This window comes from Microtus oregoni, unplaced genomic scaffold, assembly GCF_018167655.1.
Source record: "Microtus oregoni isolate MIOR12 unplaced genomic scaffold, Mior012 000015F_ref0000493, whole genome shotgun sequence".
NCBI lineage: Eukaryota > Metazoa > Chordata > Mammalia > Rodentia > Cricetidae > Microtus > Microtus oregoni.
The window spans coordinates 30060307-30087327 of NW_024543074.1; the positions used below are offsets into that span (position 1 = coordinate 30060307).

The window sequence follows — 27021 nt, forward strand, 5'->3', positions numbered from 1 at the left end:
CTTCTAAAGCATCGAATAACAAAACCCAGCCGTAAGTCTGGTTTCCAACACCACTCTGAAATATTAAAAAGCCTAAGTAACGAAAGCTATCTGCAACCCACTGTAGAGTGATGTGCACACATCTGGATTTCTGTTGGTGACAAAGACACAGGTGCTACTGAGATGACTGTGGCTTATTGACTGTATTCATACTGAAAGGGAACGCTAACCTTCAGTTAGAACTGAGTGACAAAAACGATGTCACCGGTCCTCCATCCACATTCGTGGGCCCCTAGGTGAGACTTTCTACCCCACCCCCTATCCTCTGTCTCGGAGCTGTGAAACCCTGAGGAATGGGGACATGGGCCCGGGGCCTGCTATCAGTTGTTGATGCTTATATCTTGTGGTCCTGGTGTGACCTTGCTGCCACTTCACGCATCCAGTTCAGAGCTCCCACAGTCTGCTTGCTTTCTGGGTACTCCCTAAACAGCCTATCACCAGCTCCCAGCTATGCTTGTCTCCCTGTGTCTAGAGACACACCCTGTCTCTAGGGGCGATTCGGTGCCTCTGCTAAGCAACATCTCCAGGGTCTAGGGTGGTGTGGGGAGTTTCTTTTTTTTTTCCTCTTCAAAGCTCCAAATGTCTTTATTTTTTTTAATTTATTTATTTATTAAAGATTTCTGCCTCCTCCCCGCCACAGCCTCCCATTTCCCTCCCCCTCCCCCGATCAAGTCCCCCTCCCTCATCAGCCCGAAGAGCAATCAGGGTTCCCTGACCTGTGGGAAGTCCAAGGACCACCCACCTCCATCCAGGTCTAGTAAGGTGAGCATCCAAACTGCCTAGGCTGTGTGGGGAGTTTCTGATCTCTCATATCAGACTTCTTATATGAATTCAAAAGGGCAGTCCCCGAGCTCAGTTCCCCTGGGATGAGGCATGGTGTCAAGACTACAGCAATAAATGAAAACTCAGGGGCAGCTATCTGCAGAGGAGGGAAGACAGGCGAGGACCTCTCACAATGGAAGGCACAGCTCATCTCATGCCCTGGGGCCCTGCTTGGAGGACAATGGGGCAAGCCACATAACTTCTGGGTTATAGCTTCTTCAGAATGAAATGGGATTTCCATATTGCCATACTATGGGGTGGATAGCTACAGCAAAGCAGCCTGATTAAACCAACCATCAGACATCCGCAGCGCTAATCCCTGACCTGATGAGACTTAGGGAAAACCCCAGAGGTGACTCTAGGAAATAGCAGCACTTTCTGGAGCTTTCCTAAAGATCCAACACACGGATAGCCACAGCCTCTCTCCTTCTTGTTTTTCCTCTTTACTCCAGGCACGTGAAGACAGTCTCTCCTCTTTCTGTTAGTGTCCCCATGAACACAAAGTGATATCTGAGAGCTCCTCCAGCTCCTCTTTTCAGAGAGAGGTGAAGGACTTCTCATATGGTGATGTCACACCATAATGGGGCAGAAGTAGGTTGGGGATAGCCACTCCAACTGCCCTGGCCACAGCAGCTGCCATAGGCAGAGGCAGCTTTATTTCCAGTCTAACCACAGTAAAAGGGTGGGGCTGGGGCAGAGGGAGGCTCAGGCACTCCATCGAAGGATAGCCTGACTTGAGACCCTTCATCACGTTTCCATGGTTACCTCATCTGACCCATCTCCATCGCAGTCCCTGGGGCTGAGGAAGGAGGCTACAGAAGCCAAAAGGAAAGCCAGGAGAGGAGGGTGGGCAGGCAAAGAATGCCAGGAGGAGGCTTGCAGGGCTGCGTTGCTTGGCAACACCCTCCAAACAACCTGGGCCTGACACAGATGAAAGGAACTCAAAAAACAAAAACAGAAAAGTCAAGATGCACACCAGCAGCCCCAGTGTTTCCTGTTTTTCTAACAAATCAATGATGATTTCCAAGAAAAGCAAGATGCGCTGCGCTCACCCCAGGCACAGCCGCAGAATTTGCACATCTGGTCTGTGCTTCGAGAGCAGCCAGTGGTGGGCTGGGGCAGAGGATGTGTCAAAACACCCCAAGACTCTGCAGCTTGAGGATCCTGAGAGGAGCAGGGCCAGGGAACCACCTGTCATAGCCAGCCCAGGAGGTAGTGACCCTTTACTCCCTGCCAGTTCACCCCAAAGCTGCTCCAAATCCCATCTGTCACACTAATGCATCAAAGACTCAGCCGTAAGATAAAGAAACCAAAAGGCACTCCATCCCTAGAGAGCCCTCTGCGCCGGGTTACATGGGGGCTTCCCCCAAGCCAGGCCTATCTATATTCCCTGGGAATTTCTAGTAAGATGGTGTAAGGGCTCCAGGAAAGACCAGTAGAGCTGTGTTTCCTTGGCAACAAGAATTTGATAAGTAGAAGCAAGGTCACACAGGAAGCTTCCCACAAGGGGTCCTACCCCACCAAGTCCCTAGCCTCCCCCTTTTCTGTTATAGAGGTTTCCCAGGTTCCTAGTCAAAACTTCCTCCACGGATGGTCAGGCCTGATCAGGGACTGAAGATAAACCTCCAGCCTTTCTCCTTGTCTCTTGGCCTCCCCAAGAAACCATGCCTGCTGCCTTCTACCTAAACCTATCCAGGAAGCTGCCATTGTCCCTAGGAAAGTCCTTTTACACCTGTCTCAGTCCTTCTTTCTCCTCCACAACCAACGCCCCCCCCCCCCCCCCGACAGTACCTCCTCATCCTTACTTGGATGTTCCAGGCTCTAGGAAAACACCACCTTTCCTGTGGGTCCTGCCAAGTTGGGGATTTCATTTTGCTCACTCAGGCTGCAGGCAATTCATGTCTAAGCAAGCTCATCTTGCTGCCCAGCTCAGTCCTCCTGCACCCAGCAGAGGTAAGACAGAGGCAGGCTGTAAGCAGGGAGCCATGGAAGGAGAGAAGGAGAGAAAAACATTTTGAAGTTTATCCTTTCTGTCTTATTCCTGTTTAGCAGGTACCTTAGCTGGGTGGATCTAATGTTCATGTTACACACAGAGACACATACACCTTGCTGACTCATAGAAAACTAAGCTGCGGGCTGTGACTATTGCGTCTTGAATGCAGTCATGGGTTACCTATCAACAAGGGAAATGCATCTTAGAGATAGACAGGCTGTAGGAGCTGGGCATGGTGGTGTACGCCTTTAATCTCACTCCGGAGGCAGGGGCAGGCGGATCTCTGTGATTTTCAGGCCAGCCTGGACTACAGGGAGAGTTCCAGGCCAGCCAGGGCTGTTACACATAGAAACCCTGTCTCAAAACACAAGCAAACAAAAGATATGCTGTAGGAAATGCATCATTAGACTATCTGAGGGTCGTGCAGACATTACAGTGCACTAACATGAACACAAGATGCAGGATGCAGGAGGCTGCTGCTGCTGGCACAACATGCTATGCAGCCCGAAGACATTCCAAACTAATATTTAAAAGCAGAATATAGTAAACACGTAAGCCAGTAACAGTGACACAGGTCACTTATTGTCATTATGAAGATACTATTACTCTACATAATGACGCACTCTGTCCTTTAAGTGATGGGTAGCATGCCAGCATCATCAAATGCATGAATGTCCCTATATGCTCAAATGTGCATCTCTTATGACCAAGGACGTTTCCTCCATTGGTGGTCATTGACTGTCACGCCTAAGAACTAATGACTACTGCACAATATTCTTCAGCTGTGCCCAGAGGACACAATCTTGTTGGGTGCCTTCTCTGGGTCTGGCCCCATACCTGCCCCCTTCTTCAGGGACCTTCTCTGGAAAGGGGGCACTCAGAATTCATTTATGAATACAGTCCTTCCAGGTACCAGCATTTCAATATTTTGTTCAGGAATGATGAGGGAGAGGTTTGCCTTCTCTAGAAAATAGGAGATGGAAACCTAATCGCTAATAATATGGAAACACAAAACTCCTGAGGCCAACCCCACTCCCATAGCTGTCTACAGGCCTCAGAAGTACCTGACCACCGCAGGAATGCGGGTACCCAAGAGAAACACCAGAATGCTCTCAGCTTGCTCAAATACAATCCTGGAGGCCCAGGAACCTGCCACAACAGCACACAGGGACCTCACATAGACCCTGTAACCTGACACTGGAGGGAAAAAATATACAGCTATTCCTTTATTCATTCAATCCCCAATTTCCTAGTAGGAGGCTAACAAACACGTATCTGTTGAGCTCCCAGCAAATGAATAAGCTTGCAGCAGAGGGGTGCAGAAGAGTCCTTTCCTTCCAAGAGTGTGAGGCTTGGGTGCAGACAGCCATGCTGTGGAGCAGTCCAGGGAGCCAGCGAGCCTTTCTCACTAAAACGGCCTGGTCTGGCCCCTATCTCTCACTTTGCAGCGGGGGAGGAGGAACATACATACCCACCCAGGCAGGCGCTGACCCTTACCCACTCAGATGGCACAGCCTCCAGGACTCAGTAGATTCGTTGGGAACCAGTCACTTGGTGTAGCATTTAGTCAGATGCCAGCTCCATGGGAATCCACCATGACAAACCGACAGGCCACTTAACCCCTGTTCTACAGGCTGCTCCTAGGGGACAGAACACTAACCCCAAAGCTATACTCCTCCCTCCCTCCCCCAACCAGCTCCTGACAGTGCTTGAGCCAGGAGACTCCAGGATGGACTCAGAACAAGCTAAGACTCTCCTGTTGGCAGGAGAAGAAAGAGAAAAGTTCCTGAAAACACAACCATAGGAAAATAAAATGTATGGATGGGTATGGTGGTGCCTGGCTGTAAGCCCAGCACTTGGGAAACTGAGGTGGGAGGATGGTGACCTTGAGGTCAGCCGGGGCTGTATACCTGGGCTGCATAGCAAGTTCCAGACTGGTCTTGTCTATGTAGTAAGGCCTGGTCTCTCTCTCTCTTTTTTTTTGTCTAAGTAATTATTTTAAACTTTATTTAACGTTATTTCATGTGCATTAGTATAATGATGTCAGATTCTTTGGAACTGGAGTTACAGACAGCTGCAAGCTGCCACGTGGGTCCTGGGAATTGAACCCCGGTCCTCTGGAGGAGCAGTCAGTGGTCTTAACCACTGAGCCATCTCTCCAGCCCCAAGACCTGGTCTCAAACAAAAACAAAACAAAATGTAAAATAACAAGAATAAGAAAATGGAAGGGTTATGATATGATTGTGGTACCCAAAGATGGCCATAATGGAGTCTCTACAGCCCAGTAGACTCTAGTTCCTTAAGAGTGGACTTAAGGAACTTAATTTTTTTTTTAATATTTATTTATTTATTATGTATACAATATTCTGTCTGTGTGTATGTCTGCAGGCCAGAAGAGGGCACCAGACCTCATTACAGATGGTTGTGAGCCACCATGTGATTGCTGGGAATTGAACTCAGGACCTTTGGAAGAGCAGGCAATGCTCTTAACCACTGAGCCATCTCTCCAGCCCAAGGAACTTAACTTTTAACTTCCCTGTTCTTAAACTGAGGTATGCCTATGACTGCGACAATCAGCGGGCTACAGTGGAAGTGGCCTGATGTCATTTCCAAGACCGGGTTATGAATGGCAAGGCAGGGACTGTCTCCTCTTCCACCAGGAGTTTGCCTTGACGTGAGGAGGTTTAAGACTCATGGGGAAGAATCTGCAGTCACTTCGACCCACAGTTCTGCTCTCCAGATAGTTTGTCTTCCCAGCTGTGGCTGCACGGAATGCTAAGCACACCACTCACACAGAGACAACACCCCACTATACCAGACCCAACCTCGACACCCCCATAATCAAGGAAGTAGCTAACATCCTACAGCACTACATTTTAGGGAAGCTTCTTTCACAACCATAGTGCGTGGGACATACACACTGGGCATTGTGACAGAAACACTGACAGAGACCAGGCCATGTGACTGGAAGCCACTGTGCCACATGTTCAGTGAAGTCTATATGGAAACCCAGAAAGAAATGGTGCTGTGCACAAGGCAACTGAGACAATGGCAGCAATTCAGAGGTAGAAGAGCCCTTAGGGATTGTCCATCCTATGCTCATGTACTCAAACAAAACCCTTTCTTTCTATCTATCTATCTATCTATCTATCTATCTATCTATTTGGTTTTTCGAGACAGGGTTTCTCTATAGCTTTGGTGCCTGTCCCGGAACTAGCTCTTGTAGACCAGGCTGGCCTCGAACTCCCAGAGATCCGCCTGCCTCTGCCTCCCAAGTGCTGGGATTAAAGGAGTGCGCCACCACTGCCCGGCTTGCAAAACCCTTTCTTATCTAGCAGATACAACCACAGGACACTCAGTGCTGGGGCAGACTCAAAGATGACTAACACATTGGTTGTCCATTGTAAACATTGAGCTCCACTGATGTTGGCATGACGTCATCGCTTTCCGAGGACCTGAACAATCACAACAGAACACCAAGCATACTCTGCCTCCAGAGCCTTCATTTGCCATTCTTTCTCCTGAATTCTTGCTGGCTCACTCCTGCTCTTCCTTCTGGCCTTTACACTACGTTGTCTGTGAGGACTCCTGCCAGGTCCCACCTCCAGTACTTCATGCCACATCTCCATCAACAAGTCACACAATAGACACTTCTATTGGTTCTCAGACAGGATCTCACTAACTATCTCTGGCTGTCCTGGAACTCACTATGTAGACCAGGCTGGCCTCAAACTCACAGAGATCCACCCGCCTCTGCCTCCTGAGTGCTGGGATTAAAGGCACACAGCACCATGTCTAGCACGTTTTAGGTTTGCACTGAGTTTTCCATCTTCCGCTCCTTGCAGCCCCATTTAGAAGAGCGATGGCTTCACCATTAAGCACATTTACTGCTCTTGCAGAGAGCCCGGGCTGAGTTCCCAGCACCCACATGGCAGCTCCCAACCATCTATAACTCCAGTTCAATGTCCTCTTCTGACCTCCACAGACACCATGCACTTATAGCACATAGACATGCACTCGGACAAAATGCCCATACATATGAAATAAATCAATCTAAAAAAACAAGTATATTTAGTTTTGCTTTTTGTTTGTTTTTTAAAGAATATAAGCACCAGGGGTTGGAGAGATGGCTCAGTGGTTAAGAACACTGGGTGCTCTTGCCAAGGACCCAGGTTTAGTCCCAGCACCCACATGGAGACTTGCAACTGTCTGTAACTCCAGTTCCAGGGGATCTGATGCCCTCTTCTGGTCTCTTTGATAATTTTGTGCACTGTGCACATACATCTATGCAGGTAAGCACTCATATACATAAAACAAAAATAAATAAATTCTTTTTTTAAAATGTTGCTGGGTGTTGGTGAGCACATGCCCTTAATCCCTACACTCAGCAGGCAGAGGCAGGTGGATTTCTGTGAGTTTGAGACCACTGTGGTCTACGGGATGAATTCCAGGACAGCCAAGGTTGGTACGATGAGAAACGCTGTCTCAAAACGTGTGTCCCCCCCCCCCACCAAAAAAGTAAGCAAGTCAGTACCAGGTGCTCTTAGAATCATGCATGACTCGTGTTGGATGGACGGATGGACAGATGGATAGAGACGGATGGACAGATGAATGAATACAATGACAAAGAAGTCCAAAGGAAAACAAAGGAAGAAGGAAGCATTAGAACTACAGTTCAGACTTTGCTTTTCTTGCCTGGGTCATAAAGCCAGACCCACAGTCTGGGGACAGCAAGGACTTCAGCTGGAATGACAAGGACCAGGCCCATCAGACTGAAACTGGATCTTCAACTCATCTCCTGGAAGATCACAGAAAACTCGGAGACTGCTGCCTTTGAATCTGACTGCAGGGCAAGCTGTACAAGGCAGAAGTGAAAGGCAAACATGGAGGACACGAGCACCTCACCCTAGAGCTTGTAGTCCTCACTGAAGACGACACAGGGCAGAAAATGAGTCACAGATTTTGAGGAAGCAGACTTCCAAGAGACCGACACTTGAGAGGAAAGAAAACTGAAAACCAAAGCCATTCATGCAGGCATGTGGTGTCGTCGGGGGAGGGGGCAGGGGAGTGCAAAGACGGCAGGGTGTTAAGTGCAGACAGGACCCCGGCTAAGAATGCATGTGTTGCATTGAAAGTGTGTTACAAAAGCAGGGCTTGAGAACGACAGGAGACACCTCAGAGGCCCTGCCAGGCTGTTATCAAAGTCCAGCGCAGGGTATGTCCACCCCAGGTGAAGGTGCTTGCATGAAGTCAGACCTCCACTGCCATCGCTTTCCTCAAGGAGACGGCTGCCCTAGCACACAGTGTGGGTCAAGAGTGGCTTACGAAGTCCATAGGACATGTGTACTGAGGGTCTACAGCAGGGGTTCTCAACTTTCCTAATGCTGTGACCCTTTAATACAGTTCCTCACATTGGGGTGACCCCCCTCCCCCGCAAATATAAAATTATTTTCGTTGTTACTTCATAACTGTAGTTTTGCTACTGTTATGAATTGTAGTGCAAATATTTTTGGAGGCAGAGGTTTGCCAAAGGGGCTGTGACCCACAGGTTGAGAACTGCTGGTCTATTACATGATGGGCCTCCCAAGGCATTAAGAGCTCAAAATTTCATAAATCTCATGGATGGGGGAAGGGTGGATCCTGAGTGGTTATCACATAATGTCACAGGAGCAGCAAGAAAAATTCCAAAAAAAAAGACAAACAAGCCTGTAGAAAAATAGGCCAAATACTTGAGTCTATACTTCGAGAGAGCAGATAGCTAGCTAACCACTAAATACATGAAGAGGCCCTCCATTTCATTAATCATGAAGGAAATGCAAATTAAAACCACAGTTTGATAGCACCACACACGAAGAAGAAAGGCTGCAAGGAATAGGGAAAGGAGGGTCTGTGGGGCCTCACACCAGCATGAATGCTCACAGCTGCTGATGGGACTGTAACCTGCAGGACGACTTCCACACAGAAACCCCCTCAGCCTGGACAGGGCTTAGGACACAGTCAGAGAGCACAGAAAAAAGCATCCAAAATGGCTTTTGAACTAGAAATAGCCTCAAAAGTTCGGTATACCAGTGGCGTCACCATAGGGGAGATGCAGTAGGGGCTTGGAGGTGGGAGAGTGGACACTGGCTAAGATTCTACAGAGGAGGAGCTTCCAGAAAGTACTGGAGTAGAAGGAAGAGCTGTCCTGGGCAGTGAGGAGTGGATAGCGGAAAGGGAGACTGTATAATTTCTCTAAGGAGCCATTTGGTCCCTTTAAAGCTGTGGTTCTTAACCTGTGTGTCACAACCCCTTTGGCAAACCTCTATCTCTAAAAATATTTACATTATGATTCATAACAGTGGCAAATTACAGTTATGAAGTAGCAATAAAAATAATTTTATGGTTGGGGGTCAGCACAACATGAGGAACTGTATTAAAGGGTCTCAGCATTAGGAAGGGTGAGAGCCGCTGCTCTAAAGGCTAACCATGGCATGGGCACATTAGATGAAGCTGTCTGGGCTGGCGTGGGAGCCTATGAATGGTCTCTGATGGCAGACTAAGGACAGACGGGCTTATACAAGGACTGTGTGGAGCCATTGCTGAAGCTTGACTTGATGAAAGACATACTCAACTGGCTAGGAGTTTTCAGGAGCCACGGAGTGGAGAGAGACTGAGGGAGAGGCTCTGATAAAAAAAAAGGGGGGGGGAGCTGAAGGGGTGGGAATGAAATCACAAGTAGGCAAACGCTCTCCCACTGAGCCTACCCCAGGGTCTACTGCTTATGTTAAACTTTGGGTAATAAGGGTGGATATATTCATCTTGGACAAATGAAGAAAAGGAACCACTTCTGAGTGTCTGTACAACTGGAGAAAATGACAGCTGTGTGAGAGAAAGAGGGGCAAAAGTGGACAGAGGGGCAAGGTAGAATCCTGGGAACCCAGCAGTCCTCAAGGTGGTTTCTCTATGTGCAGTTAAGAGGCATTTCCTAACACTAGGATACGGATCCTGGAACTCCAGGGGCTAGAAAGGGTTTGTTGATTTGTAACAAACCAAGGCAATCAGGTACAAAAACAACAGCCCTGAATTGTAGCAAGTCTTGTAACAATCTCGAGATACTATAAACATGACACTATAAATAAACATGACCCTGAAGGTAGCTCGGTAGGGTGGTTCCTTTGCAGACTTAAACTCACATAGAAGGTTTCAGCATCTTTATCTCAGGAACACCCACCATAAAATGCCAGAGACCTCTGCTGTTGGACCTGTGTGGAGTGCCATCCTTTTAAAATATGCTAAAATCTACAAAACATGAAATGTCGCTGTTCTGTACATATAGTGTGCAGCTCGGTGGCATGAAACTTCATATCACACGCAGTCATCCCTCTCCTTCATCCCTTACACGTTTTCATCATCCTGCACGGTAATAAGACACAAGCTACATGCTAACTCTGTGCCCCTCCCTCTCGGCTTCTGGCCGTCTCTAATCTCTTTTCCATCCCTCTGGCTTTGACAGCAGTGGGCAGCTCCCATAAATGGAAGCTGACAGTATCCGTTCTTCTGTGTTCGGCTTATTTCACTTAGCATTGTGAATTCAAGGCTCCTCCATGTTATAACAGGTGCCAGAACTGCATTCCTTTCCAAGGTTGAAGAGTACTCCACTGCACATATGTAGCACATACAATTGTCTACCAATGGACACGAGATGATTCTATCTTTTGGTACAACATGTCACTTTTGATGTGTGTATGAGGTATTGTGGATGTCAGTGAGCACATATGTACAAGCCACGGCACGTGTGTGGAGGTCATAGGGTAACCTCGGGTTTGGTCCTCACCTTCCACCTTATTTGAGACAGGGCCTCTTCACTGTAACTGCTGGATACACCAGGCTAGTCCCTGACTGTCTGGGTTTCACCTCCCCGTAGGGATGCTGGGATTACAGATGTGCCTGGCTTTTTGCAGATTCTGGGGATTCAAACTCAACTTCTCATGCTTAAGCGGCAAGTGCCTTCCCTGCTGAGCCATAGCCGACACACATGTCATTGTGTATGTGTAGTTTTCGGTGGGGCTCTCAGGACATGCGTGTTTCATGGCAGACGCAATGAAGTACAGCGGTGGGGAGTCACTCAAATGAGCAGATTTCAAATACCACTGAGACTCCTGCTTGCCCTTTTATCCACTCTCCTTTCTTCTCTAACAGTAACCTTTAGAAGCTTCAGGGCACATTTCCCCATGCTCTGCGGCGGTCCCTGGAGGGTGGGCAGACACTGAGGAAGGTGACTTCCAAAGCATACTACTAAAGGAATCACATCTGCCCCTTCCCAGCCCTCCTCTCAATGGCCAGATGGAATAGGTGATGATAACCACTAAGGCAGCCATCGTAGACCATCGGACGAAAGCTACACACGGAGGAAGCAAAGAGCCACAGTTTGAAGGAATCTTGGTTCCTGACCTGCGAGGCTGTCCTTAACATCTGGATTGCTCGGTAACCCAGAGCCAGAAAGACAATTATCATATGTACTCACTCACAAGTGGTTTTTAAACATAAAGCAAAGAAAACCAGCCTACAATTCACAATCCCAGAGAACCTAGACAACAATGAGGACCCTAAAAGAGACATTCATGGATCTAATCTACATGGGAAATAGAAAAAGACAAGATCTCCTGAGTAAATTGGGAGCATGGGGGCCATGGGAGAGGGTTGAAGGGGAGAAGAAGGGAGGAAAGCAGAGAAAAATGTATAGCTCAATAAAATCAATTAAAAAACATTGAAGAGAAAAAACATCTGGCTCACTCACACTCCGCTGTTATAAGAGAGGGGAATAAACTCCTTGTTTGTGTAAGCCACTAGTGGTCTGGTTCTCTTCCAATACAACAGACCAGCCAATGTGCTCATGCCTCTGTCCATGCTGAGTCAGAACTGGAGTGTTTGTTTATCTCTTTCTGTGTCATTTTGATACAAACAATGGATTTCCCCCAAATTCGTGCAGTATGATTGATGGTGTGTGACCTTAAATGAAGACCATATTGTGTGCCAGAAATTCCCTTGTAGGAGGACACCTCATAAAAGTCCTCCAAAGAAGTGGCATCAACTTTCTAGATGGGTTGCTGCCTCTTTGTGATCTGTTCTAGAGGCCACAGTGACAGGGACTCAGGGATTTTTCAGGCCAAGCTTTCCTTCCTTCCTTCCTTCCTTCCTTCCTTTGCTTATTTTTTTTTTTTTTGAGATAGGGTTCCTCTGTAGCTTTGGAACCTGTCCTGGAACTCGCTCTTTAGACCAGGCTGGCCTTGAACTCACAGAGACCCACCTGTCTCTACCTCCCCGAGTGCTGGGATTAAAGGTGTGCGCCACCATCCCCCCGACCCAGGTGAGCATTCTTAGGCATACACAAAGTTGACCAGGCAGTATTGATGCAATTCTCTGAGAGTTCCTGTTTCAGTGACAGATTAGGGACCATCTGCCACTGACCCACAAGTTTACCATGAGAATAAACAACCTTTCGTGACTACTTTTCCTCCCTCGAAGACAGCAAACAGTTCAGTGAGACAGATGGTCCTACCTTTATCTTCTGAGCTAATCTTGGGAGTGCTACAGCCCACAGGAAGAAATCCTTATCTACGAAAATGTGGGTGAGAGAGAAAGGAACGAATGACGTTCTCTCAAGAGGCCGAGCTCTAGACCCAAGATGGGAGTGTGGCCTTCATTGCATGGTGACCCTAGTCCCAACCAATCAAGTCCTTCATCCTCCCCTCAGAGGAGCCTGAGGACTGTAGAATTTAGCCTTGGCCTACAAAAGGCATTCTCAGGCAGCTACATCCACCTCAGAGGACAGCTCAGAACTTTGTGCCAAAGCGGGACATGAAGGAGTGGCAGTTGGTGACATCCATGAGGTGTCCTTATTTGGTCCATCATTGAGGGCCTATGTCTGTCCGCTCCTCCACATCACTACTGTCCTGTGCATCTGGCTCAGGTACCTTCTGGAACAAACTTTTCACACAACGCTGAATAGTTTACAAAATTTGGGCCTGAGCTTGGCCTCAGAGATTCAGAACTGTGTTTTTCTGACACCTTCAGGCTTTTTCAACGCTGCTTCTCATCTTCCTCCACGGCCTCAGAGAAGTTTCTGTCTTGATGCATCTAAAACTCACGGTAATCCTCCTGCCTCAGATTCCCAAGTACTGGGTTCAAAAGCATGTATATCATCACAGCCAGTGACTGGATATTTTTACTAGCAAATCTTTTAAAGGGCCACATCTTTATCACCGTTTGTTTTCCTTTACCGTTCATAGCAAATGTTCTGACATAAACCAATATTCTCACATCATAACCCACAATCCAGAGTGCCGCTGTCATGCAGGCTTTCACACCTCAGCCCTGAAGCTGGGTGGCTCATACATTCCATCCTTTCTCTGCTGGGTTCAGAGAAATAATGCACTTTAAAAACCGGTCTTGTCGGGGCTGAAGAGATGGCTCAGTGGTTAAGAGCCTGCGCTGTTCTTGCAGAGGTCTTGAGTTCAATTCCCAGCACCCACATAATGACTCACAGTTCCAGTTCCAGGGGGCCTGACACCCTCACACAGACATACACACAGGCAAAACACCAATGCACATTAAATATAAATAAATAAATAAAAATATTTAAAACCAATGGCGCACGCCTTTAATCCCAGCACACAGGAGGCAGAGACAGGCAGATCTCTGTGAGTTCGAGACCAGCCTGGTCTACAGAGCTAGTTCCAGGACAGGCTCCAAAGCCACAGAGAAACCCTGTCTCGAAAAAACCAAAAAAAAAAAAAAAAACGAAGCCTTGGATCTTTCAAAACTGAGCTGTGGGGTGGGTGGGCCTCTCACTCCAGAGAAATGCGGAGGGCATGCCTACACTCCTGGCCAAGAAGACCTAAAGAAACTTCCAAGATCTTTGCAGATGTTTACATCTGGGCCTGGGGACAATAAGGGGCTCTGGTGACATGGCAATGGGTCCAGGCAAATGGTTGGGTGCCCCAGAATTTGCTATGCCCCTTGAGGAGACAGGAAGGCCATACCAGCCTCCTCAGGTCATATAAGCATGGGTGCACAGAAGAGGTGACACTCTACATCTAGGTGAACCCCAAATCCGAAATGGGAGTTCTGTCTGCTGGACAGGTTTTCCCATAGACTACTCCTTCCCAGAGAGAGGATCCTTCCTCTCCAAAAGTACAGCTCTCCTTCAGAGAAAGAAAGAGGGGACTAGGCAGATGGCTTAGTTCATAAAGTGTTGGTCGTCCACACGCAATGGCCTCAGTTTGGATCCCCAGGACCCATGTAAGGAGGCTGGGCACCACAGCCTGCAATCCCAGTGTGGGGAGAGGGGATAGGGGTGAGGGGGGGGGAAGCAGGGACAGGAGGATGCTGGAAGCTCACTGGCCAACTCATCTTGCTGGATTGGGGAGGTCAAGGTTCAGTGTGAGACCCCGTCTCAAAAAGAAATAACGTGGACGACAACAGAGGAAATCATTGAACAATGACCACTGGACTCCACAAGCATGTGGACATGCACAACCCCAGACATGTGTGTAGTACACACATACAAACATGTACACATGCATATACCACACACAGAAGGAAGAAGAAAGAAAGAAAGAAGGAAGGAAGGAAAGAAAGAAAGAAGAAAAGAAAGAAAGAAAAAAAGAAAGGCAAAGGAAAGAAAAGAGAGAGAGAGGAAAGGAAGAGGGAGGGACTAGGAAAGAAAGGAAAATAAGAATCCTGTCCTTCCTCATGCTGGTCCATGGTCTCTTCTTGGAGTCAGAGAAGGAAGCTTATTTCTATTGTTGTTCTAAAGGGTTCCCATCCCTCTGCAGGGCTGTGTCTGTGGTTTTGCAAGTTATAAAGGGCAATGTGTAAAACATCATAATAGTTTATAGTATTTTCTTCCCAATTTAAGCACATGTATTCTCCATCTCCCTTGACCTATGTGGTAAGTCAAACACCCCTAGAGATGTCTGAAGAATCCCCCAGAAATGCCCCAACCATTTCTTGTCTCACTCCTGAAAACACAGCTCCCAGTTGCCCCACAGCCTACTGGGTAGGCGGGACAGGAAGCCCCTAGGCCATCTAAATACTGTGTTGCAAACAGACTTCCCCAGCCTCCTGTACACAAGCTGTAACAGACTGGCCTGTCAGGGGTTGGGAGAGGCTCCTCAGGACTTTCCCCACCCCACCCACCCTCTGTCGTTGCAGAATGGACTGGAAAAGGGTCAGCACCTGCAGTGTGCCAGAGCCCCTGGGGTCGAAAACAGTCTCAGAGGCCATCTGCCTTGTCCTGTTCAGAAGTGTCTGAACCTGTCAGTCACTCTCATGAAGCCAGTGAGATGCTTGGAAGGTAGAGCCCCTGGGGGAGTTGCAGTGAAATTCCCTGGGAGGGTTCAAAACCAAGCTTGAGAGGACGAGACTTCATAAAGAACACAGTGGGACTGTACTGTAGCCTAAGGGAGGCCAAGAACATTAGACTTTCCCCGAAGTGGGATGCAGTCGAAGGGGTCTGGCTGCAGTAAGGAAGAATATTTTGACTCTTGTTAAAGAAAGGAAGAGCCTGTAACAAAAGCCCTCCACAGGTGCACAGTGAGGGAAACTTGAGTGGATATGGGAGGAAAGGATGGGGAGGTAAAAGAGTCAGGGAGTTGGGGAGCATCATCACCACGGGACAGAGTGGAGAGAAACGGATGCTGGGCAGCACTGGAGATGATGCCAACATTTCAGAACCGGAGCTGAGCTGCAGAGGAGACAGAAATGGGGAAGTCCATAGAGGAAGTGTGTCAGGTCCCAGCTGTGTGCACAGTGACACAGTGCATCCAAGGGAAAACAGCCAATGGGCGCTTGGAGACAACACTTGGGGAGAGAGAGGACCGAGGCCAGAAGAGGACTGGCCGGCTAGAGGCATGAGCGGGAAGGGAAAAACTGCAGTTAACAGCAGACGGCACCCGACTTCCATAGAAACTTTCAAGAAGTGAGACTCAGTGGGACATGTTCGCAATCCCAGGAGGGCCCAAATTAGAGTCATTTTTGATGAAACTGCCCAGCTTTGGGATTGTTCCCTGTAGATTTAAGTCAGGTTTTCATAACGATCACTTTTTTAAAGTTTTGTGGGTTTTGGGTTTTTTTGTTGTTGATTTTGTTTGTTTGTTTGGTTTCTTTTTTTTTCTCTTTTAGACAGTCTTGCTATGTAGTCTGGAAAAGATAGCAATATTGGAAGGAAGGGAGAGAGGGAGGGAAGGAAAGATGGAGAAAGGGAGGGAGGGAGGCAAGCCCAAGAAAGACATAGGCAAGAAAGAGGTTATTGGAATTTTCCAGTGTAAAGGCAACATGACTGTAGATGAAACCGTCCAATCAAGCCTTGACGGTCAGTAAGGATTGCCACAACTGTGGCTTGAAAAGGGACTTATAGTTACAGGGAGTCTTGTCACAAGGGACACCAGGAGGGGAGGAATAGGTCCTTTCTACTGTACCGTCAGAGCACTTCCCAAAAGGCTGCATCCAGAGAGCAGCCTAGAAACTTCCTGGAGTCAACTGGTCCAGGAGGCAACAGACTGTGTACAAAGATTAACCATCACATCTCCTGTCCCCTCTAGTAACCTGAGTGTCTGTCACATCACAGCCCTATAATCCCCCAGCATAGTCGTGAACCAAGGCTCTGAACATCTAGGGTTCTCGTAACAAATCTCCCAAGATGTCAGCATAGAAATGAATGCAAAATTCAAAGCCTTCTGAAATATTGGCTTGAAAGTCCCACATTCCAGAGGCCATTCACACTTGGCTCACCATGGAGGTTGGTGGCTGGCTGTGACGGCTGGATGGAGTCTGCCCGTGGGACTTTTAGCAGAACTTGGTGTATCAGCAGAAGCAAAGAACAAAAGACCCCAAGCAGAGTTCACACCCCAGACTCAGGCTACGCGCGAAATCTCGTCTCCAGCCGCGGTCACCATGGACAGTGAGGGTTTATAACAGCCAGGGGGAACACGCTGCAAAGCAGAAATGTGGGACTTTTGAGGGAACTGCCCAGCTTTAGGATTTGCTCCCTCAAAGTCACTAAACTTACATTTGAATAATGTTTTTTCAGAACAATCGCTTGAAAAAAAAAAGTTGAGTCGTTCTTGCTGTGTAGCTTAGATTGGCCTCAAACTGGCCTCAACTTTCTCAGAGGCAGGTGCTGCCACGCCCAGACAGAACACTGGGTCAGCTGCCGTTGCTAGGAGTGAGCAGAGAGGTATAGAGGTCTTTCACACTCCACTCTCATGGCTGTAGCACCAGTAGGCATCCCTCCCCAAAACACTTCCACCAATGGGGAGAACTATCAACCTGTGACCTGTTCCGACTTTCTCTAAGTCCTTCCTTGAAGTGAGCTGAACTCGATTTCCTTTTCATCTCCTCTCACTGAGCCCATTTATATCTGATTCACCTTTTCCAAAGGACACAGCCCTTCAAACATCTGCAGAAGGGTGGCTCCTCGCTCGTCTCTATTTAGAGAAAGTTTGGGTTTTTTAAATAATTTTATATCATGTCATCACTGCCCCTGCCTTGGTTACATTTCTCTGGGCATAACATGGGCGCTTGAGCAGCATTCTCCTGAAGCTGACAGGGAGAACTAAGTTGCACTCAGAGGGAGCTGAGTTTTTTTTCCACCAGTGTCCTGTGGGAAAGACGTTCACACAAACTGAAGGATGTGTGAAGTGAAGACTCGGTGGTTGACTGTCAAGAAGCAGAGATGATTCTCTGATGTCAGTTCTGGGTGGCTAGGGATAAGAGGTGTGCCCCTAAGAGACCTAAGATGTAGCGGAGAGAAGAGCACGGAGGCCGGGGTCCAGCAGCAGAGGACCCCAGCCACAGAACAGGTCTCACAGCTGGCATGGGACAGACCAGGGTCCCAGGGTGCAAGAGATAAGGTGCCTCCAAACTCACCCTGCAAAGCAGCACACTAGACATGAGTGACAGCAGTGAGGGCAAACTCACCATGTGTTGGGGTAACTTGAACCTTAGATGTTCCCCAAAGGTACATGTATGCTAAAGGATTGGTCTCCAGTCTAGTGCTATTCAGGGGTGATGGCACCTTTAAGAAGTGGGGGGCTGAGGAGAGGTCTTTAGGTCACTGGATTGCACCTATGTAGGAGACTAAAAGACTCCAGAATGTCTTTGTCTGTCTCTGTCTCTCTTTGTATCCCCTTGTCTGTCTATCTGTCTGTCTGTCTGTCTCTCTCTCTCTCCTATCTCTCTGTTTCTATCTCTCTGTCTCTCTCCCTCTGGTTTCCCAGTCATGATGTAAGCAATTTTAGTCTACTTCATTTCAGCCACGACCTCATAGCAGCCACGACCTCACCACAGCCTCATACGATGAAGCCAATCCATCACAGATTCAAAGCTCCACAACTTGGAGCCAAAGTCAGCCCTTTCTTGCTACTACTCGGTTATTTCGGGTGTCTGACAGTGCCGCGAAGCTAGTACCTAAGTTCAGATGCAAAACTAAAGAGGCTCACACTGAGCAAACCTAGTACTGCATTTAAAATAATTACTGAATTCAGTCCAGAAATGCAAGGAAGGCTCAAGGCGAGGAAGTTATGAGTATAATGTGTCATATAAACCCATGTCAAGGTGAAAGAATACAATAAATTCCTAGTATATGTTTAAAAATGTACTTGACAGCCTTAATATTCAGTCATGCTTTAACATTCCTTGTAAAGGAGTGATTGAAGAAGACGTCTTTCAACATATTCTTTTGTTGCTGATACATCACAACCACATCAAAGAAGGAGGCTTAAAGACAAGCCAATCCCCAGGAACAGGGCTTTGGAGACAGGAGTGGCAAAGAACTGACGGTGGCCATGTCTTCTTTGTCCCAAGTCCTAGGCATAAATCCAACCCCCTGGGTGGAAAGTAGAGTGGAGGAGCTCCCGGTCATCACTCCACTGGCAAAGGCAGTGCTCATCCACCATCTTGGGAATAGGTTGAGATCAAATCTCCACACATAATCCAGAAGATGGCAACTGAACATGGCAACACACGCCTATAGTTCCAGCTCTCAGGAGATGGAGGCAGGAGGATTTCAAGTGAGAGGCCAGTCAGAGCTAGCTACAGAGTGAGGTCTCTCATTAAAACATAAAGTCCAGAAGATGTCCTTAGTGTGAGATCACGAAGTTCAGCAGTCCCCTATCACGTGCCTCAAAGTCTCATTAGAGAGTCACTAAGGTGGTTCCTCCGGTGCCCTCTGAGGACTATTACCCACTGCCACCTGCAGCTTGCCTCTGCCAACAGCTGCCTTTTCTGCAGAGTCTCACTGCACAGAAACCATTGTGTTTTCTGGGACATAGCTTACTAAGCCAGGCTCATGGCTATAGAAGTCTAAGAAGACCTTAGAGTTTCATGTAAAGAGACTGTGTATGTGCATGTGTTCACATATACATGTGTGTTCACCCTTTCACTGGCATTTCAAAGGGGTCCACTATCTAGAGCAGTGGTTCTCAACCTGTGGGTCTTGACTCTTTGGGGGGTTGAATGACTCCCTCACAGGACTCACCTAAGACCATTGGAAAACACAGCTAATTATACTATGATTCATAGCAGTAGCAAAATTACAGTTGTGAAGTAGCAACAAAAATAATTTTACGGTTGGGGGGGTCACCACAACATGAACAGCCATATTAAAGGGTCGCAGCATTTGAACCACTGCCCTCCAGAGTTTCAGACTCTTCTGGAAGAACTGTAGGTGTAGACGACGTGATCTAGCTAATGCAGAAAACCCCAAGTGGAGGTTGGCCACGTCGGCCAATTTGGGTGGAAGTGGTTGTGTGAAGATTTGTCTGACAAGAGCCCACACCACGGAGCCACACAGGAACAAACAGTCAACCAAACACCCAGTCGTATGTCCGAGTGGATGTCGGAGTTCTTGGAAGACAGCTTTCGACAGAGAAGTGGGAACTGGAAGATGGAGAAGCCGGGAGAATTATTACATAACACAGAGAATCAAGAGCTGGGTTTCTGAACTTGGCGAGAACACAGTGACCAAGAGGGGCCAGATAAGGGCATGGCTACAATGGGTAGACTTTTCTATGGATGGAGAGACTCCCAGGGCAACTAAGAAAAGCATAACTACCAAGGGTCCAGAGTGGTACATGATCTCCAGCAATAAACAGAGAGAAATAAGAGGGAGTTTCCCCCCACTGCAATGGTATTTTAAGACCTCAATGTCTACAAATTGCACCTTGGAGTAAGGGAACGGGAAGGAACATGAAAAGAATCCTTGGTCCCATATCAAGCATGGGCCCAAGTCACAATATCTAATTTCAGAAGAAGGAAACCCTCATGATCACACAGGCACCCTGAGTTGTTGGGGGACAAATTCATGAGGGAAGATATCCACAGCCACAAGCAGGTATCTGACAATTATTCATCTCATTATCATGAGTATTCTCTTCTTTTATTGCATATCTCTCTCTGGTCTCAAGTGAAATATGACATAATTCTAAACCCTAAACTTCCTTCCTGGAATCCCATAGTGGCATGTAATTCCCACACTTAGAATGAGACCATCTGTGAGTTGGGTGTCCTGAACCACTAGACCACAGCTCCTTGAAGGTAGGAGCAATGCCTGCTCTCCGTGTCTTCTGGGCCTGGTCCATGACTGTACAGCGAGCATGTTCCACAGGAAAGTGCTGACTATGGAGGGCTGGGCAGGATCAAATGCCACATTGTTGTCATGTAGACAAGGGAAATGACACTCAGAGAGGCATCTGATCGCAATTGAGGCTTTGTGGCTACAGTGAGGTAGACACAGGACCCCTAGGCTGGAGTACACCTTCAGTCCTCACACATCCCAACCTTGCCCCTGCCATGAAGAAACCACGCAAGTTCATTTGCCTAAGTCAACACGATAACAAGACTCCAGAGGACATGAAAATGAGAAGCACAACAGTCTCTAGGGACCCCGCCCTGCTGGCCCTGACACTATCCTGCACCTACGCAGCTTCTAGTGGGATGTGCAGGGAGGGCCTCTTGCCTGAGATCCCAGGAAGACTCAGCTTGAAGTGGTGACAACTTGAAGCCACACTGATCACGAACAGGCCATGGCTGTGTCAGTTCCTGGTTAGTCCCTGTGGGCCAAGGCAGTCAGTGACACCTAGGGAGGCCATGGAGGACAGTAGCTTAGAGTTGCAGGGTGACATCGGAGTTGGGGGAGACTCTGGAAGATGGAGCTCAAACTGTCCACTGAGAGAGGAATTTTCAGTTTACTAGGTGGGTAGAAAAAGGGGAGAACAGTCTGGGGAGGGGGAACGAAACAGTATCTTCAAAGTTGAGGTCAGACTGAGCTTCTCAAGAGGAATCAGAAGGATGGACCTAGGCTTGGGGTAGATTTGGGATCTTCCATCACGGTAGCAACACGAGGCAGGAGCCCCCCTGAGGCCAAGATCTACTGGCCAGAACCTGGGACCCAAATGATAGTGAGGAGACTCGTGCTCTGAGCTATGAAAGCTATCTGCCCTCTCACCTATCATCCCATTGTGATATCTATGCCTTAAACATCCAGAAGTCACCTAACATATAATCCCAATTATCCAAAAGGTAGCTGCCAGCCTAGAAGAAAAGGGGGGACTACCTCAGAAGGACAAGGCAAGGTCCATACTTGACGACCACAGGCCACCACTGGAGTTTCCCCCTCTCTGGTCAAGAGCAGATGCCAGAGTCAGCCCAGGTCTGGCATTTTCTGATTGAGTGGCTTCAGCACCCCATTTTCTTATCTGCAAAGTGGGGGTGATAGCCACAGCTATCTCAGTATGGATATCAAGACGAAAGGGCACGAAGCATTTAGCACAGTGTACAACACACCACAAAACTGCAGCCTAAGGGGGAAAAGTCACGTAGAAGGATGAAAGAGGAGTGGTGGGGAATGTATCAGAAGCAGGTCCTGGGTGCAAGAGAGGAGGGTGGGTTAGAACTAGCAGATCACATGCCGGAGAAGTTACTAAATCGGGCCTGGTGTGCATGACTTAACAAAGTAGCCAACACGGTCTTTAAAACAAGATATTATAGGTGTGGTGGTGTGTGCCTTTAATCTCTGCTGAAAAGCAATTCAAAAAGCACTTGGGAGGCAGAGGCAGGAAGATCTCTGAAAGTTCAAGGCCATCCTGATCTACACCAGTGAATTTCAGGTCAGCTAGGGGCTACACAAAAACAAACAAACAAACCCAAAAACTAGGCACCACAAAACATTTGGTGCTTATGAAGTATAAGTTCTTAAATGTATGCAGAATTGAAGGTGACATAATCTCTGTGTACTTGTTACCTCTAAAGCATTTCCCCAAATCTGTAAAATATACCCTGCATTTAACAGACTGTAAGATGCCATTGATGTCATTTTGTGCTGACAAGGAAAATTATTGGGGCTTATTATAATTATAATATGTTAACTTTAGCATTGCTACACTAGGAATGTAAAGTGGGCATAGCAGAACTGCCCATAATCTCCAAATTCAAGGCGAGTCTCAGCTACATACTGAGTTGGAGGTCAGCATGGGGTACAGACTGAGACTACCTCAAAAAACAAACAAACAGAGCAGGGGAGACGGCTTCCCTCCAAGCTTGACAACCTGAGTTCGTTCCCTGGTCCTCATCGAATAGGAGGGAACCAATTCCCTCCACATGTACCATGGCAAGCACACACATGCACACTTACACCCACAAAATGAATAATAAACGTTTTAAATAATAACTGATCCATAGAAATAAAATGTGAACACACGGACATCTCCAAACTGGGGACATGTGCTTATATGTAATATGCATTGCCATCCCGTTCATCTGTTCCAAAGGCGAGATCTCACACCAGGCTACTTACACACATACCCATAGTTCACAGTTCAGCCCCTTGGTTGGGATGAGCCCCTTTAAATAAAGGTGCTCTATGGACTTGTAAGGAACCTAAGTGGATGTCTCCTGTGTAGCTCTCATTGTATCTGTCTCTATTCATTTCCCACATGGTCCTGTGGATCAGAAGCACACAGCCCACTTTACAAATAAGGAGACTGAAGCAAGCAGGCAGAGGGATGTCATATGCCAGGGCCTGGCTGGAACTCGGGTCTCTATTACATTTTACACGTGGTTCCCACGCAACAGCGTCACCACCACCATGGCCTTAAGGACCTTATTTAAAAGCTGGTTCACCTTGGAAAGCTGTCCTGTACAGCTGGGGCCCAGCGATTCTGTTTTGGCAGGCACTGCAGGAGCGAAACACAGTTCTGGGAACCCGACCTTACCAGGTGGTCCACAGCAGGCAAAAGAAAGCCAAGCCCAAAGCCAAGAGGAGTTCAGCCATTCAGAAGGGGCCTTCAGGTGAGCCGGCCTGCTTTCAGCTCTCCGGCTGCCCATAGCCACCCCTCCTCTCGGCAGGAGTCTTAACTCGCTTCATACCACATCCTGCTGCTTTCATCTCGCCTTCCTTTTCCCTCTGAAGAGCCTCCTTCCTCCTACTGTCCTGAACGTCTTATGTATTTACCACCACTACCCTCGGATGGGCCATCATGCCGGCACTCGAGCACACACGTGTCTGCGCACATACATTCATACACTCCGACAAGCGTGTCTCCAGCGTGTACACAGTGATTCTCTGACAGTGCTCGGCGCGCAATTCCCTAGAAAAGCAGGGCCCACGCTCACTAACATTGGGCAGCCTGACACTCCATGGAGGACAATGCCCAGGTCCCGATGCTAAAGGACTCCTGCTGTTCACGCTCCCAGAGAGTTCAGAGCCAGAGGACTGCAGGCTCCTTTACTCCAGAGCTCCGGGTGGCCTGTGACCCAGAAGGAGGCTGCGCGCACACTTGGCCTCATAGTTACTTAAATCTTGATAACAGTCCGGGGACGCCCCTTTTGTCTCTGGGACAACCCCCATGGGTTTTTAGACCCGTGGCCCTGAGGTGGACTTTAACTGCGGGACTGGAAGACTGCCAACTGCCCAGCTTACAGGTTGCAGTTGGGGTACACTGCACCAAGATGGTCCCGACCCACTCCGGCTGTGCCTCGAGCTCTCACACATGCCCTTAGTAACCCCCCTGGCTGCCCAGTCACACACCTGCAGTCCCCGCCGGGCGCCGAGCCCCTTTCCAGCGGCGACTCCCTGCTGCAGGGGTAAGGCCCAGTCCACCGTGCCGCTGCTGGAGCCGGGCAACGGGTCCCAGCATCTGTCCAGGATCTATAACCCCGGGGGCGGGGCTTCGAGGCGGGGCCTCGAGGGGGCGTGGTCTGGGCAGGGCTAGCCGCCCGGCTATGCTCTCCCGCCCTCTGGTGGCCGGGTGGCTTCAGGCCGGCACCACCAGCCCTTTGTGCTCTAGGTAGGATTCAAAGCAACTGAGGAGTTGCCCTGAACTGGGACCCCACCTGCCTGGGAAGTACAGGCTCTGGCTGGTGTACCAGCACCGAACATACAGTCCCCCAAGAGTAAGGTGAGGTTCGGGGTGGGGGGGGGGGGGGCGGAAGAACTTTGTGTCTGCGCAGAAGGGGTGGGTGGGGGCTTCGGGGAAGGAGGAGAAAGAGGAAGCTCGGATGAGCTGCTTCCTTCTCGCATTGCGACCAGAGCCCCACTTCCTCCTACTACTTCTATTTTTTCGGGTGCTCTTAACCCTTAAAAGACCTGCACCCCTGCTATGCTGGATGGGAACTCTGACTACAAGGACCTTCCAAGAAACTTCCAGCCAATCCAACCTTCCAGCGCTGCTTCCCCAGCCTCTGGTGCCGTGTGCCGTCACCTCTTCACAGTACCAGAATCTCCTGTCTCTTCAGTATAATCCCCATCTTCCCAGGAGTAGGTCCCAAACAGACCACAAGGTCATACGTTATTGTTGGTCAAAAGCCACAGCCCTACCTGAAGGCTAATGTGAAAACCCTATGGCTTTTCTTTTCCTGACTCCCTAAATACCAAGAAAAAGCAACTTCCCCAAATGGACAGAAACAGAAAGTACCCTTCAGGCGGGCACAGAAGTTGGAAGTGGAGGGAAGGGGCGCGATGCCCGTCATGGACCTCTCCACAGTGGTCTTGCGTCTAACCACCCGTTTACAGAGGGGGGAGCCCAGCCCTGGGCAACGTGGTCCGCACAACTGTTTCCCCTGACTCTACTTTGCTCAGCACAAACATGCTGAGGTTTGTAAGAGGAAGAGGAGAGAGACTGAGGAAGCCGGCTCGTGGAGAAAAGGAGCAGACAAGATTGACAGTGTGCGCCAGATGGAAAGATGGAACAGAACGCTATCCACAGGCAGATAAGTGCCAGGAAAGTTTTGAGCTGTTTGACTTCTGTGTCTTTAGTGTCCCTAAAACTGAAGGCAGAATAAAACCCAAACCCCAGGAAGCTCTGAGCCTCGGAAACCCAGTGTGTTGCCCTCCCATGATGCTCTCTTTCTTACTAGCAGCTGTGGCCCAGATGTTGAGTTTGAAATGATCCTCCCTTCAACACTGGGTGTGTTGTTGTCCCTGCAGGGCTGACCACCAGCCAGACCTCAAGAGCACCTGGCATCTTCTGGACAGAAATTAGAATGAGAGCTAGCAGAAACATTTCCCGGTGCAGCTGGGAAGACCCAAGTGCCTCTGTGACTTAGTGGCACCTGGCTGCGTCCCAACCAGATCACCCCTTTCATTGTTTTGCTTACAAACACAGATATTTGCGATGGCTCTCCTCTCCTTCACTGCCTGATGTTTCCAAAGAGCAGCCTGCCCTGTTTCCACTTCCCCATCTTACATTTTTATTCCACAATGTTCTAAAAGAAGGTCACCAGGAAAACCTCAAATGCCAAATCCAGGGTGCACATTCAGACTCTACTGTTACTACCTTTCCGAGGAAACTCCCCCCTCTGGCTCCTGAACCCCTGTCACCTCAGACCACTGTGTCTTTTTCTTCAACCTCCCTTTAATGTTGGAATCATTGCATCCTTGCATGAGACTGCTTCTTTTCCCCCAGGGCAGTCTCATCCATCCTTCCATCCCACTCGAAATGGTTACCCCAACTTCTCTCTTGAGCTGAAACTCTGAGATTCGGCAGTGACTGCACCTTGGCACCGCAGTCATCAGTGCCAAGACACCTTCCCAACAGGCTCCAGCCCTCATCAGCACTGTGCAGAGGGCAAAGCTTCCAAGTAGGAAGCCTAGACAGCCGGCTCGCCTCCCAATTCTAGCCTGTGTCCTTTAAAGCTAACGTCTGCTCACGGTAAACCATACTACACAGAGCACCGGGAACGGAGTCTTCGCTGGGTTCCCATCCCTCTCTGCCCTTCTACACTCGAATTTCTATTTAGATTGCCTCCCCTCACTCACTTCCCTCATCAACTGTCCCTGTACTCACAACCAGTCAGCAAATCACTTCAACTGCCACTTCTTCCCTGGTAAAGACTGATTCCTGGTGAGCTGGGGAACAGACAACCCGGATGTCAGAGAGAACACGACACAATGAGAACCCTTAGCATCCTCTAAATGGTGCTCCCCCTACCCCAAAAAGGGGAAAATAAAACATCCTGCATTTATGTTTTCAGTGTTTGGGAGAATATGTAAGGATTGTAGACTGAATTATTAAGAAATTCCAAGATGGGGCTGGAGAGATGGCTCAGAGGTTAAGAGCACTGGCTGCTCTTCCAGAGGTCCTGAGTTCAATTCCCAGCAACCACATGGTGGCTCACAACCATCTTTACTAAGATCTGGCGCCCTCCTCTGGTACACGGGCATACATCGAGGCAGAATGTTGTATACATAATAAATAAATAAACCTTAAAAAAAAAGAAATTCCAAGACTGGGTGGTAAGTGGCGCGTGCCTTTAATCCCAGCCCTGGGGAGGCAGAGGCAGGCGGATCTCTGAGTTTGAGGTCAGGTTCCTCTGGTCTACAGAACAAATTCTAGAACAACCGGGGCTACACAGAGATGCCCTGTCTCAAAAGCAAAACAAAATGAAAGAAAGAAAGCAAAGAAATTACCAGCAGGGACCAGCAAGAGGGCTCCGAGGGAAAAGGGATCACCTCACAAGCTTGGCCACCCGAGCTCCGTCTCTGGAACCCACGATGGAAGAAGAGAACAGTCTTCTTCAAAGTTGTCCTCTGGCTTCCATAGGCATGTACCGTGGCATATATGAGCCCGCACCTGCATACACACATCACACACACACATGCATTCATATACACACATCATACACACACA

General features: G+C 48.6%; 1 protein-coding gene across 1 annotated transcript in view; it reads right to left on the bottom strand.

Moving 5' to 3' along the window:
• The window catches only part of Pik3r5 (phosphoinositide-3-kinase regulatory subunit 5), a 65210-nt gene extending 41158 nt beyond the window's left edge, over positions 1-24052 (bottom strand). Inside the window, exon 1 of the mRNA XM_041664785.1 lies at positions 23922-24052. The gene's annotated coding sequence lies outside the window, so the exon portion shown is untranslated. The remainder of the gene's footprint in view (positions 1-23921) is intronic.
• Positions 24053-27021: the final 2969 nt, after the last annotated feature.